This window comes from Canis lupus, chromosome 22 (assembly GCF_011100685.1).
Source record: "Canis lupus familiaris isolate Mischka breed German Shepherd chromosome 22, alternate assembly UU_Cfam_GSD_1.0, whole genome shotgun sequence".
Lineage (NCBI taxonomy): Eukaryota > Metazoa > Chordata > Mammalia > Carnivora > Canidae > Canis > Canis lupus.
This window is the reverse complement of record NC_049243.1, coordinates 8321511-8339812: the sequence shown is the minus strand read 5'-3', so window position 1 is coordinate 8339812 and position 18302 is coordinate 8321511. Positions and strand designations below refer to the sequence as shown.

General features: G+C 38.6%; 1 long non-coding RNA gene across 1 annotated transcript in view; it reads left to right on the top strand.

Moving 5' to 3' along the window:
• LOC119865125 overlaps positions 1-17483 on the top strand; it is a 66756-nt gene extending 49273 nt beyond the window's left edge. Inside the window, exons 2-5 of the long non-coding RNA XR_005375987.1 lie at positions 11401-11485; positions 13234-13305; positions 16664-16798; positions 17308-17483. This is a non-coding gene — a long non-coding RNA (uncharacterized LOC119865125). The remainder of the gene's footprint in view (positions 1-11400; positions 11486-13233; positions 13306-16663; positions 16799-17307) is intronic.
• Positions 17484-18302: the final 819 nt, after the last annotated feature.

The following is an 18302-nucleotide window of genomic DNA, read 5'->3' as shown; positions in this document are numbered from 1 at the left end:
CTTCTATACAGGTTTTAAAAGATCCATTTTACATAAGTGTCTGAAATATTCTATTCTGTTCAAAAATCTCTGATAAGTTCTTGCCTATAGAATGATAGAACTGTATGGTATCAACAACCATTTGAAGGGAGAGCCAGGGCAAGAGGAACCCAAAGGAAACTCAGAAGGAAGGGGAAGGTGGAGGAGGAGGGTTTTATTCAAACAAATAAGTTTTATTAGCATCTAAAACTAACATTGAAACATACTTTAATATTTATACTGTTGATTGTTTTGTTTTGTTTTTCTCTTTTACTCACTGCAGAATGAGGAACAAATCGCAAGTACTTACTTTGGGGAGACAGAGACCATTAGTGTAGATCTTACAAAATCACTTCTTAAAAATCTCTGTATTATGCTCCTCAAATATCTAGAGCCAGTCTTTGCATAAACTATCACAGCTTTGTCTAATACCTTCAATTCTGCAGCAGCCCAAAGATATGGATAAGATATATCACCACTTGCTATTATGGAAATATGCCTATTACCATATTACCTCATGGTAGTATCTAAAAAATTCTTTCTTCCATGGGAATCTCTGACAAGCTGTTATTCGTTTCCTTGATGTTAAAAGAATCTGTGGGAGGAAAAGGAGGAGGGAGCATTGCCACTGAAGCCTAGGGAGAAGACAGTTTCAAGCTAGGAGGTTTGGTAAATAGTGCAGAAATCTGGGAGTTAGACACCTATCAGGAGGGATTTGAAGAGTGAATAGAAGTCATCTTGATTAAGATGGCTGCATAAAGTGTTATTTTGACACACATATTTCTGTTTCAAGCACATAGTAATGGTAGGGAGAAAATAAAAGAAGAAAATTCAGAAGATATAACCAGGCTGAAAAACAGTTACTGAAACAAAACCAAAACAAAGACTTCAATAAATATGGTAAATTGCAGACTGAACACAATTAAAGAGAGTACTAGTCTTATGTCTTCATAAGGTAGTATGGAATAATTCACCCAGAAAGTAGAACAAAAAGACATTTAAAAATATGAAAAAGTTATAAAAGCCACAACAGCTAGATGAGTGGTTTTCAATATTGTGCCAAGAGGATTTCCAGAGGAAAAGATTAGGTAAAGTGTTAGAGCTGTAAGATTTTAAGACAATATCTGAGAATTTTCCAGAATTCAAGAAAGACATAATTCAATAGCAAACAAAAAAACCCCCAAAAAACAAAAATAAAAAAACCTGATTTAAAAATGGTCAGAGAAACTGAATAGACATTTTCCAAAGAAGTCATACAAGTACATGAAAAGATGCTCAATATCAGTCATCATGAAGGAAATGAAAATCAAAACCACAGTGAGATATCACATTACACTTATTAGAATGGTTGTCAAAAGAAAAAAAAACAAAAGATAAATGTTAAGAGAGAATGTAGAGAAAGGGGAACATTTGTACACTGTTGGTGGGAATAGAAGTTCATGCAGCCACTATGGAAAACAGTATGGAGGTTTTGTCAAAAATTAAAAATTGAAATTTCAGGGGCACCTGGGTGGCTTAGTAGTTGAGCATCTGCCTTTGGCCCAGGGTGTGATCCCGGGGTCCTGGGATCGAGTCCTACACCAGGCTCCCTGCAGGGAGCCTGCTTCTCCCTCTGCCTATGTCTCTGCCTCTCTCTCTCTCTATGTCTTTCATGAATAAATAAATAACATATTTTAAAAATTAAAAATTAAAAATAATTGAAATATCATATGATCCAGCCAGCCCATTTCTGGAATATATATTCAAAGGAAATGAAAACATGATACTAAAGAGATTATTTGTATTCTTACGTTCCTCACAGCATTATTCACAATAACCAAGATATGGAAACTACCTAGGTGTCCATTAACGGATGAATAGATAAGAAGTATGGGAGTTTCATATACAGATATATGAAAAAATATATGAAATCCTGCTGTTTGCCCAAACATGGATAGATCTTGAGGGCATTATGCTAAGTGAAGTAAGGTAGAGAAAGACAAATATTGCATGCTATCATTCATATGTGGAGTCTTCAAAAAAGTCAAAGTCTTAGAGAGTAGAAAAGTGGTTGCTAGGTACTGGGGATGTAGGGAGAAGTTGGTAAAACAGTACAGTCTTTCAGCTATAAGATGAATAAAGTTTGGGGGCTCCTGGGTGGCATAGTCAGTTGGGCATCCAACTCTTTGTTTCCTCTCAGGTCGGGGTCTTGGGGTCTGGACAGGGATCCAGTCCTGTGTTGGGCTCTGTGCTCAGCCTAGAGTCTGCTTGGAACTCTCTCTGCCCCTCCCCCTGCTCTCTTCCTCTCTCTCAAATGAATAAACATTTAAAAAGGATAAATAAAATTTGAGTATCTAATGTATAACATGGTGACTATAGTTGATAACACTGAATTTTATGATTGAGATTTGCTAGAGAGTAGAACTTAAATGTTCTCATCAAAATTTTTAAAAAAGGTGATGGATATATTAATTAACTAGCTAGGAAAAGTTCTATCACAATGTATGTGTATATCAAATCATCATAATGTACACTTTAAATATCATAGGATTTTGTCAATTATACCTCAATAAATTGAAAAAAGATATATAAACTATGAATCGATAAACCATAGATTGGGGAAAAATATTTGCAATATTTCTTATTTCCTAAAAGTATTTGTCTATATCTGACAAAGGACTTATATGTGGAATATATAAGGAACTCTCCTAACTCGAAGAGAAAATTACCAACAATAAAAATAAAAAATATTTTATGAAAGGCCTGTAAACCCATGCAAAGCTACCCAACATCATTAGAGGGAAATATAACAAATGAGGAAAGACCACTCACAAGGAAATACCACTTCAGACCAAGAGTAATAACTAAAATTACAGAGACTGATGATAACAAATGTAAACAAAGATGTGGAATGGTAATTCTCACATGTTGCTGCTGGGAAATTAGTAATACGTATGTAGGTACTTTGTAAAATTGTTTGATGGTATCTATCTCACTGACTTTTGTATAAAGTGAAATATATACCTATCCTATGATGTCTCAGTATTTACCCAAGAGAAATAAACATGCACATCCATAAAAAAATTCATAAAAACATTCATATTTTTTGTTATAAAAACCCAGACATGAAACCACCCAATGTCCTTCAATAGGTAGAAGGGATAAGTAAACTGTGAAATCTTTATATATTAGAATATTATTCAGCAATCAAAAGGAATGAATTACTGAATAGGCAACAACATGAACAAATCTCTATGATGTTCAGTGAAAAAAATCAAGAAGCAAAAAAGACTATGTTACATTTAATACAGAAATAAGAACAGTGGTTTCCTGGGGGTGTGGGGTGGAGCGGAGAGTGGATTGATGGCAAAGGGGCATGAAGAAACATTCTGGGGATAGAAATCACTTTCAAGTGAATTGTGCCCTGCCTTCTATTATATTCATATATTGGGGCCCTAGCCCTCCCAGTGGGACTGTATTTGAAGTCAGGCTTTTTAAGTAGGGTTAAGTGAGGCCCTAAGAGTGGAACCCTAACCTAATGAGATTGGTGTCTTAATAAAAAGGGAAAAATATCTTACTTCTTCCACCATGTGAAGACACATTGTGAGGGAAGCCTTCTGCAGTCAAAAAGAGGGCTTTCCCCAGAACCTGACTAGGCTGGCTGGCACTCTGCTTCCAGACTTCCAGCCTCCAGGATTGTGAGAAAATAAATTTCTGTTGTTTAAGCCACCCAGTCTATGGTAGCTAATATGGCAGCCTGAGGTGGCTAATATAGAAATATTCTATATCTTGCCCTTGAAGTCTGTGTTATTTTATTGCATGTAAATTCTACCTCTGCAAAAAAAAAAAAAATCAGTATTTAAGAAGTAAGAAAGAAAGAGAAAAGGGAGAGATAATGCAAACCAAGGACTGTGGATGGCTTCTGGAAGCAAGAACTTGGGTTCTCTCATTCAGGCTCCATGAAGGGAAGCAGCCCAGCCAACACTTTCATATTAGCCCTCTGAGACCTGTGGCAGACTTACAACCTACAGAAATGTAACATAATGAATTTGTGTGGTTTTAAGTCACTAAATTTGTGATGATTTATTTATTATAGCCACAAAAGAAAACTGATACATGCATATAGCGGAGAGAAGATTGATACTCATAATATGTGAACTCCCTCAAATCAATAAGAAAGTATTTTAAAAACTCAAAACACAATTAGAAAAGGATATAAACTGGACACTAGCAAGAAATAAAATACATATGGTCAATAAGCATACAAAAAGATGCTCAGCTTTACCACTAATGTTGACCTAAAAATTAAAACAACGAAGCAGTGTCATATCATATCATTAACAAAATATCTGAAAAGAACAAATATTGTAGAAAATTGGAGAAACTTTGACTGTCTTCTGGTGCTCAGTGGGATAACAAACTGATAGAACCCCCTTTCAGAGCAATTTGGTACCCTCTAATAAAGCTAAAAATAGGGCCGCCTGTGTGGCACAGTCAGTTAAGTGTCTGCTTTTGGTTCAGGTCATGATCCCAGACTTTTTGGGATCAAGCCCCACATTGGATTCTCTGTTCTGCGGGGAGCCTACCTCTCCCCCTCCCTCTCCACATCTGCAATAGTAGTGTAATCACTTTCATCAGATTGATAAACATCAGAATCAGGATGGTTACTCTCTTGGAAGAGAGAGAAAAAGACTTCTGCCCCTCTGCCATTCCCCCCACTTGTGTTCTCTGGCTCTCTTTATCTCTCTGTCAAATAAATAAATAAAATATTAAACAAAAAAAAAGCTGTTAAACATGCATAGCTCTGATCTAGTTATCTTCTTTTTGGATATATTCTCCAGAGAAATTTACACATGGACTCAAGAAGATATGTACAAGAATATTCATTAGGGCTCTTTGTAATAGAAAAATATTGGGAACAACTTAAATATTCATTAACTGGAGTATGTATACCTATTATATGGTATTCTGCTCGAAATTGCAGTAGCTTCTTATCTTGGAGATGAAGTCAAAGTTTTTATCATGGTCTGTGATGCTATTTGGATCCTGGTCTCCATTATAATCCAGTCATTTTTCCTTTTTCTCATCCCAGCCACACTGACCTCCTGTCCGATCCTTAAACATAGATGTGTTTCCGTCTCAGGGCCTTTGCACTGTATGTTCCCTCTGCCTGAAGCACTTTTGTTCCCCATTCTCACCTTCTTTGGTGAGATGTCACCATCTCAATGAGGTCTGTCCCAACCACCCTACCTAAAATTGCAAACTCTTCCACCACTGACCCCCTTACCTGTTTCCGTGTATTCTTTTCTATAATATTTATCACAGTCTAATGTATTTTATAATTTATTTTCTTGCTTTTTATCATCTCTTTCCTTTAAAAACAGAGAAGTCCAGAAAAGCGAGATCTTGATCATGTTTCACTAGTATATTCTAAGATCCTAGAGGTGTGCATGGCATATAGCCAGGATGCCATAATTGTATTTCAAATAATGAATAAATGAGACAGAGAAATGATACCATTTATGAAAAGTTTAAAAATCTATAAAAATACCATAAATTGTATATGAATACACATCTGCAATAGTAGTGTAATCACTTTCATCAGATTGATAAACATTAGAATCAGGATTGTTACTCTCTTGAAAGAGATTGTTACTCTCATTATGGAAAAAATGAAGTTATGGAGGTGTACACAGAAACTTCAACCATAACTACCTTATTTCTTAAAAAATAAGATTCGAAGCAAATGTGAATATTAAGAGTATTCATTTTTATGTTATATGTATGGTGTGTTATGACTGTGTAATTGTGTGTAATAATTTGTCATGATGAAAATTTATAAAATGAGAGGATAGGAAAGTAGAGGTATCTAGCGCTGACACACTTGTTAAGAAACTTCACATGAAAATAAGGCAAGAAAGTGAAAGATTAAGGGAGGGTCCTTTTTAAGATGAAAGACTTGAATGTGTCTGCACACTAAAGAGGAGGAAGAAATAGAGAGGGAGGGAGGGAGGGAGGAAGGAGAGAAGAAGGGAGAGAGAGGGAGAGCTTGTAGGTAGAAGGGGGATTAATACAAACTAGCTTCAGGGACGCCTGGGTTGCTCAGTGGTTAAGCATCTGCCTTTGGCTCAGGTCATAATCCCAGGGTCCTGGGATCGAGTCCTACATGGGCTCCCCGCAGGGAGCCTGCTTCTCTCTCTGCCTGTGTCTCTGTCTCTGTGTCTCTCATGAATAAATAAATAAAATCTTAAAAAAAAAAAAAAAGATAAACTAGCTTCCGAGAAGGATAGAAGCTATAGCTTGTCAGAGGCCATAAAAATATGGTGAAGCCACTGAGAGACTCACTCACTCATTCAGCTTTTATTATATGCCCACCATTATGCAAATTCCAGCCTCTTTGGAGAGGATTCCCAGCAGAAGGCAAATCCTTCCAGGGAAAACTCAAATTCATTCCAAGCCCAGGGGTTGGAGAATATGATGTGTCTTTGGAAGAGTCTGAGGTGTTGACTGCAGAATGAAGGCACCCAAGGACTAGGGAAAATGTGGAAGAGAAGATAGCAGAGAGAACACAGAACCTCGGGGAGCAATTGTTCTGGGTCCCATGAAGTCAGGAGCAGAATCTGATCCTGCCTGCTTGTCGGTAGGAGAGGATTTGCCCACTGATGCGATGAGGTGGCTCCGGGGCAACGGAGGAGAGGGCGGGAGGTGTGATCCTGCATCCTTGGTCCCCACTGGGCTCTCCAGCTTGTGAAGCTCCTCCTAGATGTAGTTTCAGTCCTGGGATCTTCACAAGTCTCTCCAACCACATCACAATGAATGCGTGTTTGGGGGCAAGAGTGATAAACTAGGGACACTATTCAACTGTAGTGGAAAACCTGACTTATAAGTATATTTTTATTATTTATTTTTTAAAAAGATTTTATTTATTTATGAGAGAGAGAGAGAGAGAGAGAGAGAGAGAGAGAGGCAGAGGGAGAAGCAGGCTCCATGCAGGGAGCCCAATGTGGGACTCGATCCCGGGACTCCAGGATCACACCCTGGGCCGAAGGCAGGTGCCAAACTGCTGAGCCACCCAGGAATCCCCATAAGTATATTTTTTTATTGTGATAGAAATCACACCATCAAATTGCCATCTTAGCCACTTTCAAGGGCACAGTTTAGTAGTGTTCAGGATATTTACAGTGTTATGAAACAGCTGTCCAAGAACTTTTAACCTAATGAACGAAACTCTACTCATTGAACAGCGATTCCTCATCATTGTACTTTCTATATCTATGAATTTGACTACTTTACATAACTCATATAAATGGAATCATTCAATATTCATCTTTGTGCAAATGGCTTATATCACTTAGCATAATTCTTGTTGTAGCATGTCATAGGACTTCCTTCCTTTTTTAAAGCTGCATAGTATTTCATCATACATACATATCACATTTTATCCATTTATCCCATGGATGGACATTTTGGGTTGCTTCCACATCCTGGCTATCATGAATAGTGCTGCTGTGAAGATGAGTATGCAAATATCTCTTTGAGACACTGCTTTCGGTTTATTGATATGTACTCAGAAGTGGGATTGCTGGCTCAGATGGCAGTTCTATTTTTAATTTTTTGAAGAACCATCATGCTGTTTTCCATAGTGGCTGCACTATTTTACAAGTCTATCAAAAATGCACGAGAGTTTCAAATTTCCCACACTCTCAACAAAACTTGCTATTATTTTTCGATAGTGACTATCCTAAGGGATATGAGAAGATTTTTCATTGTTACGATTTTTAAATAACTTTTTTTTCTCCAGCTTATCTTACTATAAAAATACAGTATACAATACATATAATGTACAAAGCATGTGTTAATTGGCTGTTTTTACCAGTAAGGTTTCCAGTCAACAGTAAGCTATTGGTAGTTTAGTTTTGGAGAGTCAAAAGTTATACGTGGATTTTGCACTATGCAGGGTGTTGGAGCTTCTACTTCCCATGTTTTTCAATGCTCAACTATATTTTTGAGAGTTTTCCATAAATATTCATTAGGGATGTTAATTTGTAGTGTCTTTGCCTGGCTTGGTATCAGGATAATGCTGGTTTCATAGAATGAGCTTGGAAGTATTCTTTCCTTTTCAATTTTTGGAAGAGTTTGGGGAGATCTGTTGTTAATTCTTTTTTAAATGTTTGGTAGAATTTTCTAGTGCAGCCATCTGGTCCTGGAAATTCCTTTGTTGGTATTGGATTACTGATTCAATTTTCTTACTAATTATCATTGTGTTCAGATTTTCTTTTATGATTCAGTTTTGGCAGGCTGTGTGCTCTAAAAATTTATACATCTCTTCTAGGTTATCCAATTTGTTGGCATACAGTTGTTCATATTCTCTTGTAATTTTTTTATTTCTGTGACATTTCTGACTTCACTATTTGAGGCTTCTCTCTTTTTTTTCTTAATCTAAGGGCCTGTTGATTTTGCTGATCTTTTCAAAAAAAAAAAAAAAACAAAACAAAAACCAAGCCTTAGTTTTTGTCTCATTTCTGTGATTCTAGTGTTTTTTCTATTTTCTATTTCATTATCTCTGCTTTAATCTTCATTATTTTCCTCCTTCTGTTAACTTTAGATTTAGTGTGTTCTTCTTGTTCTAATTTGTTAAAATGTAGTTATTTTAAGATCTTAGATCTTACTTTCTTTGTAATGTATGTGTTTATTGCTATAAAATGCCCTCTTGACACTGCTTTTGCTGCATCTTTTAAATTTCACTTTTATTTATCTGTAGATATTTTCTAATTTCTCTCCTGACTTTTTCTTTGGTCTTCTGGTGGTTTAAAAGTGTGTTGTTTAATTCCACATATTTGTGGATCTTTTCATTTTCCATCTGCCATAAATTTCTAGTTTCACTTTATTGTGATTGGAAGAAAGACTTTGTATAATTTCAACCTTTACAAAAATGTATTGAGATTTATACTGGGGCTGGAATTATTTAAAAGAAGGGCCACTAAATTGCTCTTAGGTATTGTAAATGAAAATTCAACTTATAGCAGAGTGGTATTCACAGAAATAGTCATTTTTATTTCATCTCTAAATGGCGAATCTGGGAAGTATTACATAACCATGAATCACAAACACAAATCCCAAGTTAAGTCATCTATTTTACATTTTTTTACTCAATGGAAATCACGTATATGACCTATACTCATAGCCTCATAAGGTCATGTATTGGTCAAATTGGCCTTAGTGGTCATTTAATGTGCCCCTTACACTGCAGATGAAGAAACAGGTAGCCCTGCCTATTCCAAAGGAGTGAGTTCCAAATGAGCATGAATTAACCATGGTTATAGCTGTGTTACAACACACTGCTGATGGCTTTGAGGCTATCCACTGACATCCTCACCCATTTAGTTGGCACATGAAATTAAATCTTTCTGAAAGCATTGTTAAATGTTTACAGTATTTACATAGTGGAGAATTCAGGACTAAATAAAAAACATTAATTTTTTTACAGCAGTTTCAGGTTTATAGAAAATTTGATCATAAAGTGTAGTTTCCATATATACCCTTGTCCCCCCTGAGCCTCCCCCTACTATCAAAATCCCCCAACAGAGTGGTACACCATTACAGTTGAGGAACCTAGATTGACATGTCATCAGCACCAGACACCCATAGTTTACATTAAGGTTCACACTTTTTTTTTCAGTTGTGGTAAAAACATATGACCTTTACTGTCTTAACCATTTTTAAGTGTACAGTTCAGTTGTGTTAAGAATATTCACATTTTTGTGAAGGAGAACTCTAGAACTTTTTATCTTGCAGAATAGAAACTCTATGCCCATTAAAAGACAACTCTCCTTTGTTCCTTCCCTGAAGCCCCTGATAATCACTATTCTACTTTCTGTTTCTATGAATTTGACTACTTTAGATAACTCATAAAACTGGAATCATCCAGGATTTGTCTTTTTTGACTGGCTTATTTTATTTAACACAATCTGCTCAAAGTTCATCCATGTTGTAGAATGTCAATATTTTCTTCCTTTTTGAGGCTGAATAATATTTCACTATATGTGTATACCACATTCTGATTATCCAATCATCCTCAATCAGTATTTGAGTTCTTTCTACCTCTTGGCTATTGTGAATAGTGCTGCTATGAACATGGGTATGCAAATATCTCTTTGAGACATTGTTTTCAAATCTTTTGGATATTCACCCAGAAATGGGTTAACATGATGATTCTATTTGCAGTTGTAACTTCAAACTGTTTTCCATAGTGGTTCCACCATTTTACAATCCCATTAATAGTGCACAAAGTTTCCAGTTTCTCCATATCTTCATCCACATTTGTTATTTTCTGTTATGGCCATTATTATTATTATTATTATTATTATTATTATTAGATAGTAACCATCTTAATGATTATAAGTTGTAGAACTCAAAACCTTTTATCTTTTCTATCACAGATTTCTATCTCGTGATTGAACTTCCATGAATTTTGGCTACCCATTACGTTATGGTTAACTGCCAACTTTCTACTTAGTGTTAGAACAAAAATTCTGCAGACAAAATATTGGGAAAAACTGACATACTACCCAAGCAAGATAAAGAGGTTTGTAAGGTATTGTGTATCAGTGAATTATTCCTGAAAAGCCACAATGAAACTGGGCTTATATGAAAATGAGAAACAATGCAAAATGTAAAATTTAAGGAAAACTGTTGGTGTTACAGTGCAGATCATTATTAGACTGTGGAATAAATTACTTTATAGAAAACATTTTCTTGGTGAAAGTTTCTAAATCACGCATATTTCAAACAATAAAAATAAATAAAAAGATAGGTCTTTGATCCACAGGTTCATATCTATATTACATGCAATTTAGCATTGAAGAGCTTGCAAAAGATATAAAATAAAAACAAGGAAAATGATTTTACATAGGAAAATAATAGTAACTAAGATTTATTGAGCATTTACTGGATGTCAGTAACATAGGGTTTATACACATTTAATTATCACAAAATCTCTATAAAATAGGTTCACTGTGTCCCTATGTTACAAACAAATCCTAGAGAATTGAAGTGGGTAATACGGGATTAAGCAGCTCTGAAGAGGTGGTCCAGCATTTGCTCTCAGCCCAATCCCTGAGCCCTCACTCCTAACCACAGTAGGATCCTACTTCTCCATGAGGAAATATTAAACAAGTTTGTTCAGGGGAAAAGACTAAAGGGTAACTTGAAAATAATTGTCTTTATATACACAAAGGGTTATGATTTTTTCTTCTTAAAAGGAAAGAATGGATTATTTTAGGTAGGAGGAAAACACATATAGATAGACTCATGTTTTCTGAAAAAGAGTCCTGCATGTGAGTGGCCCAAGACTTGGACTTTCCTTTAATATGTTTACCTCTTTAATATGTTTACCCACCACAGAGATGCAAGTGTTCTCTTCATTCCCTGTACCGAAGCTGGGCACTACACAGTGATATATAACCAACCACACTCACACATTGCACAGGTAATGCCTTGGGTACTGGGGAAAGCCTGGAACACTTTCCAAACTCCTTCCTTCCTGAGCAGAACTCAGTGCCTTAAAATTTTTACTGATTTTGCAGGACAGTAGAGTGTAAGTGTAGTGGTCCTGAAGCCAGACTACTTGGGTTGAGTCCAGGTCTTCCACTGCCTGGCTGTATGACCTTGGGAAGGCTCTGTGCCCACATAATGTCTCAGAGACCTTATCTATAAAATGGGGATAATTAATAACAGTGTATGTCATAGAGTAGTTGGAGGATTAAATGAGTCAATATATGGAAAACCCATAGCACGGTGCCCGGAATATGGTTGCTGCTGTTTCATTTTACCTGATGACTCAGATGGGAGAATTGAGAGCCATGGAGATTCAATTGTAAGCATTGAAACCTAAAAGAGTCTTTGCTGTTGTAGACCATGGACTACTTTTTACCTTTTATTTTCTCCATTTTGCACAGAGATGTCTATAACTGTTAATCCCTTGCCTGTCCTACCTTTGTATGTGGGGAGCAGATAACCTGTTTTTTTAACTTCATGGGTTCACAGGTGGAGGATTGTACCCTCGGAGTTGTACTTAATGGAGTATACCCAGAGCCTCTTGCGTATCATATTTAGATGACTGAGAGAATGAGAAGTGGGACCTTTGAGCTGATGAGATTTAGGGGGGTTTTGAGGCTAGAATAGGTTTTGAGGCCATTCCATAATGGAACCCAAATCCATCTGCCTAATGTGCAGAAAGCCAATTCCTGAGACATGGAGTACGCAGCAACAAAGAGATTATTCGAGAGGCAGCCAAACGAGGGGACAGGAGAACAAGCCTTAGCCTGCCTCTCTGAAGGAGGAGAATCAGGGAAATTGAAAGAAAAATGCAAAAAAGCCCAGGTAAAAAGTTGTGGCTGCATTTATTATTCCCATTAACCCTTCGATTACTTGTTTCAAAACTTTTGGAGATCCTGGGATGGGATGAATGTACTTTGTGTGGAGGTGGGTGGGAATCCTGGAGTGGGGGTGGGAGCTAGAGTAGACTGAGGTGGGTAGAATTTTGGTAGCCCATGCTCTCTGCCCCTGGTCTTTGTTCTGCGGCAGTTACAACGCAGAAGGAACTTTGCAGATGTAATTAAGGTTACTAATCAGATGACCTTGAAGTTGGGCAATTATCCTGGACTGTACAGGGGAACCCAATGTAATCCTGTGAATCCCTGAAATCAGAAGAGGGAAGCAGAGGGATTCAAAGTATGAGAAAAACTCAACTCACCATTACTGGCTTAAAGATAGAGGGGGCCATTTCGGGGCCATGAGAAGGAAAGAAATTCTACTAACAGCCCAAGCGATCCTGGAAGCAGATTCTCTCCTAGAGCCTTCAGGCAAGGTCCCAGGCCAACTGACACCTACAGAACTGCAAGGTCATAAAGTAGTGTTGTTTCAAGCTGCTGGGTTTGTGTTAATTTATTATGGCAGCAAAAACAAAACAAAACAAAACAAAAAAACAAAAAAACAAACCAACAACCAGATATTAATTATGTTAAAAGAAGTAGAACATTTTCTTCCAATGAAATATCTGGACTGTTGCAGGGCTCAATGCAGGTCAAATGTAGGGCATGGCTCCAAGACACTCTCCTTGGAGGCAGGCCCTACAAACACTCGCACAGATTCAGATGTAGATGCACTGATGTCCCATCAGTGAAACTTGCTGTCTGTCAAAACACTTACTACAATGCACTCCTGTGCTGTTTTTAGGTCTCCAGCACTCCCACTAGACTCAACGAGGGCAGAAGGCATTCCTCCTTCAAAACCTAGCATTGGTGAAAGGTAGGCCCTCAATGAATTTTTTTTTTTTTGAATGAACACTAAATGTGTTTGACAACTAATGTCTCTAGAGGACAATACTACATGTGGGTAGAGGCAGAGCAGAGAGCCAGAGTAATGGCAGAGCCTAAGACAGAGGAAAGAAACAGTTTGCAAGGACAAAGGAATGTAGAGTTTAATACTTGCATAATTACTGTTGGTTTAGAAAATTTTCCTTGATAGATTTTTCCTACCCGCACCACTAGCAGTATAAGTTTCGGGAAGGAGGCTGACCATTGCATAAGTGGCTTGTGAAATATCACTTAGCAGCTTACATTCCCAACAAGTTGAATAAATATGTTTGTGTGTAGTTAACCCCCGAGGACGCTTCTCCTGGCTTCCCCACGCTGGACTCAGAATTGGTGTTTAGTAATCGCGCGGCGACTGACTCCTCTGGGAATGGAATGCCCCATACTGTGGGTGCTCTCCATGAGAAGAGGAGCTGGAAAACAGGCTGGGTGCAGCCTGCAGGAGGGGGTCCCAGGACTTCTGTGCAAAAGTGAAAAGCCTCGAGATGGTGGAGGAAGCTTTGGCAGGAGGGCACCAACAGGTAGTTGCACAAAGGCAAGGCAGAGTCATGGCACTTGCAGATGTCATCCAGGAAAGCAAGCCCCAAGGAGCATAAAGCAACTGGGAGAAACCATTAAAAAAATAATAATAATAGGGACTGCTAGATGGCTCAGTGGTTGAGCATCTGCCTTCAGATCAGGGCCAGGGTTCTGGGATCGAGTCCCCCATCGGGCTCCTTGCGGGAAGCCTGCTTCTCCCTCTGCCTATGTCTCTGCCTCTCTCTCTCTGTGTCTCTCATGAATAAACAAATAAAATATTTTAAAAAATAATAATAAACTAACCAATTTTTTTTTTTTATGAAAACTGACTCTGCCTTGAAAACCAATTAAATAAATGCCAGCGCGTTCTCTATTCCCAGAGCTGCAGTTGCTATTTTGGTCACTGTAATTGAGAGTAAAAATAATCTCTGCCGTGCCTGAAAAACAGCCACCAGCGACTCTATTTTAAATGATGTAGAAAAACATGAGGTGAATATGAAAACTGAAAACCCGGCCTTCTAGGGATGGCAACTGGCTCGATCCAGTTTCACTGGTGGTCCTGTACAGTTTTCAATTTCTTGTTGGTAAATTAGATCAACCACATGTTTTCAGGGCTTTGGGGGGCCCCCAGGACGAGGGCACAGAACAGCACGCTGTCATTAAGAATGCAGTTTATGATTTCAGTTCAGGCTGCAAATTTGGGTCAGCCGTTTTGCTGTTTGGGGTCAGAGCTTCTTCCCCGAACAAAAGCAGAAAAGCCAAAGGGGAGATGACCTACAGAGAAACTCAAGAGCAGTTGCTTTTTCAGCTAGTGTCTGGACTTACATGGTGACTTGATGATTTTGTCTACTTGCCATGTACTCTGCATTTTCTTGTTGGGTTTGGTGAGAAATACTTCCTCTGTACAGGAGCAGACCCAAACTTTGGGGAACTTGAACCTTCAACTCCATAGGTCCTGTTTAAGGAAAGGGATACGAAAATATCTACTTCGGCAAGTTTTACAAAAAGATACACACTGCCCCTCACAGAGGCCGGGAAGGGCCTTGGCAGGGGAGTGGCCCTGAATCTTAAGCTTCGTTACTTTCCTGAAAATCTACTCCTGAACCCCTAGAAGGTGGGATTCATGCTGCTTCTCTGGGAAGAAAGGGATGTGGCAGGAACCCCAGGAAGTGCTGGTCCAGAAGGACCTTAAAGTCAATCCTGATGTTATATAGATGGATAGATGAGGAAACAAGACTCAGAGAGGGTAAGACCCAACCTCATGAGTGTAAGAATTAGCATTTGAATCCGCTTCTGTTCACCTCAAGTTTCAGGCTGATGTTTCTCTGCTATATTTCAGGATACCTTGTAAAAACAGAGAAAATAGTAGGAGTCGACACAATGCAGTCTCTTTTACCATCCAGAGGTATACAGAAAGTCACCAACAGACATGTAACCAGGTGACTACGCAACACAATAGGGTCTCTGAGAGAGGGAGGATGAGTGAGGAGTGCCATCATTCCGCCCTCCCTCTGTCCTCTTTTCAGAGGCTTACAAGCTGCATGCCTTCTTTTTTTTTTAATCCAAAGTACAAAACAACATTCATATCCACTAATGCAGTCCTCTTGCTCCCTTCAAGTAGGTTCTTATTCCAGTGTTGTTTCTGTAGTAGCCATTTTTAGAAACACGCTTTTGGGCTAACATTTTGTCAGTTTGAGTCACCCAAAAAAGTCAGTGCCTTAGGGTGTTTTTCTGTCTGTCTTCCTCCCTTCTTCCCGTTTTTTCTACCCTCTCCCTTCCTTCCTTTCTATCTTCCATCTATATTTTTAAACTAAAAAAAAATCTTGTCTACCAGGTTTGATGCTTAGAGATATTTGGATAATTCTCCAAATCAAGACCATGGTTGGTATCATGAAAATATGAAAAATAATTTGGTACAGATTTTGAAGAACACTACTTTTTTTTTTTACCTAAACCCTATGGGAGAATGTTAAACAATTAGTCATAGTTGGGGGCCCTGAGACGTTAAACTCTTGGCTATTAGAGCTGAGTGTTGAAGCATGTCTGCTGGCCCCTGGATCAACACTCTTTCCCCTGGCCACCAACCTTTGCTTCATACAGTCATTCCCACCCATGTCTGTATTAAATTCTTGGAGGGTCTATCTTTGTGTCCCCAGCCTACCTACAGTGGGGAGTAGGGGTGGGGTCATGAAACCAAAGCCAGGGAAGTGCAGACCAATGCCACCCAGCAGCCCCCATGGATTGCTGAGAACCAGCAGCTGCCCAGGAATAGCTCTGGAGAAAGAGGTAAGGTCCTTGCTGGTGTTCTTTTCCCCACCACAGAATGGTTGGAAGCCTGTTTGTGTTTCCCATGTGTTTCTTCCTCTCTCCTCTAGTCCACAAGTTTGGTTCTTCTCTCAATTATCCATTTCTCTCCCACCACACTCCCTAATCCCTTCCTGCAGAATAATTTGTATACGTACCCATACACATTGCTTTACATTTCATTTCAACATGGGCTCTACTCCCATTTCTGCCCTCAGAACTCCTACTATCCTTGTTTGTACCAGAATAAGCAATGTAAGCAATTAACTGCAGAAAATAGTATTGGGAGCCTTCCCTCAACAAGTCCTTCCTTATCTTATATGGTGACTTGATGATTTTGTCTACTTTCCATGTACTGGAAAGTATGATGATGATAAAATTGAGACAGACATTTGGACATTGGCATACTAATATGCCCAGAGATTAGATCCCAGGCATTTAGGTCAATTTTTTTTTTTTTTTTTTTTTAGGGACTGGTCGTTGTGCTCTCTGGACATATATATATTATTTTATTTTCACCCACGTTATTTATCTTGGAGATGTCTTGTACTTAAACAAAGGTCTTCGGGAGGACAGCATGTCTTCGACTCCTGCCAAGTCAACAGGTACGGAGCTTGTGGGCTTTATACCTAGGTAGAATCAAGTTTGAAGAAGTGAGGTCTATCAACTGACTAAGTTCTGAGACATAGAGCACACCACTTAACCTCTCTGAGTCTCAGTTTCCTTATCTGAAAAGTGGAAGCATAATCACTATCTTACAGAACTGGCTTAAGACCACAGGTTTTATAGTTGCATCGAAGTTTGAGTCTTGCTCTCCCATTTACTAACTCCATGGTTCTGGGCAAATGGACTTCTCTAACCTCATTTCCTGGCTTTTATAGTATTTTATATGCTTACATAATACTTATACAATATTTTAGGATAGTATAAAATTGATTATAGGATTATTGGAAGGATTAAAATAAGTAACACATTTGGATATGGCACAAAGCAAGCAGTCAATAAATGGTAGCTATTCTTGGGATTAATGAGATGGTACATATGAAGTTCCTGGTACAATGGCTAGCCCACAGTTGAGGTTCAATAAATGTTCATTGCCTTTCTTTCCTCCCAGGTGAAAGCAGTAAAGTAAATCCTATACCTAGTGATTATCTCTCCTCCAGCCTGATGTACATATGATTAATTCTCCACTGTTCCGCCCGCTTTGCATCTGGTGACACTTCTTATAAGGACACATGTGCCCTGGAAGGAGGCCTACTAAAAAAATAATAAATAGCCGCTCACATCCTATGATTTTGGAAGTGCTGAAAACTTTATGTGCTTCAGATACTTGTCCCACCACAGTCTTGGAAGTTGGAAAATTGTTTCTTCACAGGCTTTCCTCTGGGTTATGACATTAGCTCCAGAAGATTTTGTATTAAGGTGTGGTTATCTTTACTGAGCATGTCCCTATTCATTCACACATCAACATGGATGTCAGGTAAATACCTTGCAGGGTGTTTTAGAATATGGGAACAGTACATTTTAAGAAAGGAGAACAATAAAATCTTATACTGTCCAGAGGAGCAGTGATGGGCTTAAGCAGCTGGGAGGTGCCCAAGTGGGTCCAGGATACACTCTGTCTGTTTCCCCGATATGCCCAGGAACCTCCTTCCATGTGGAGGAACAGAGCTGGAGCTCCATGGAGCCTCCGAGAACTCTGTGGGTAGTGGATTCTCGCAGTGGGGACACCACTCATGGAGCCTCAGGTGGGAGCAGGTGATGTAGCTCTATCATGTCATCTAATCAGAAGCGAAGTGAAGAGTGCAAAGCTTAGGTGGAGCTTTGTGTGAAGTGGGTCCCGGAAAGAACAAAGAACATGACAGAGACAGAAGGAGAAGCCAGGGAGGGTCAAGTATTTAAAAAACTGATAACCCACAGAGATTAGCACCCATACAGGGGAGTCGAAACACAGAGCGATATAAAACCTGCTTAACTCATAAGTAGACTGAGACTTGGGATGTCAGTGGATAGATTGATAGCAAATAAACAAGAAATGGAAATATGAGTAGATTTTTTTAACTTAAAGAAACACAAGGGTTGGGGAACAGCAAACTATGCAGACGGAGC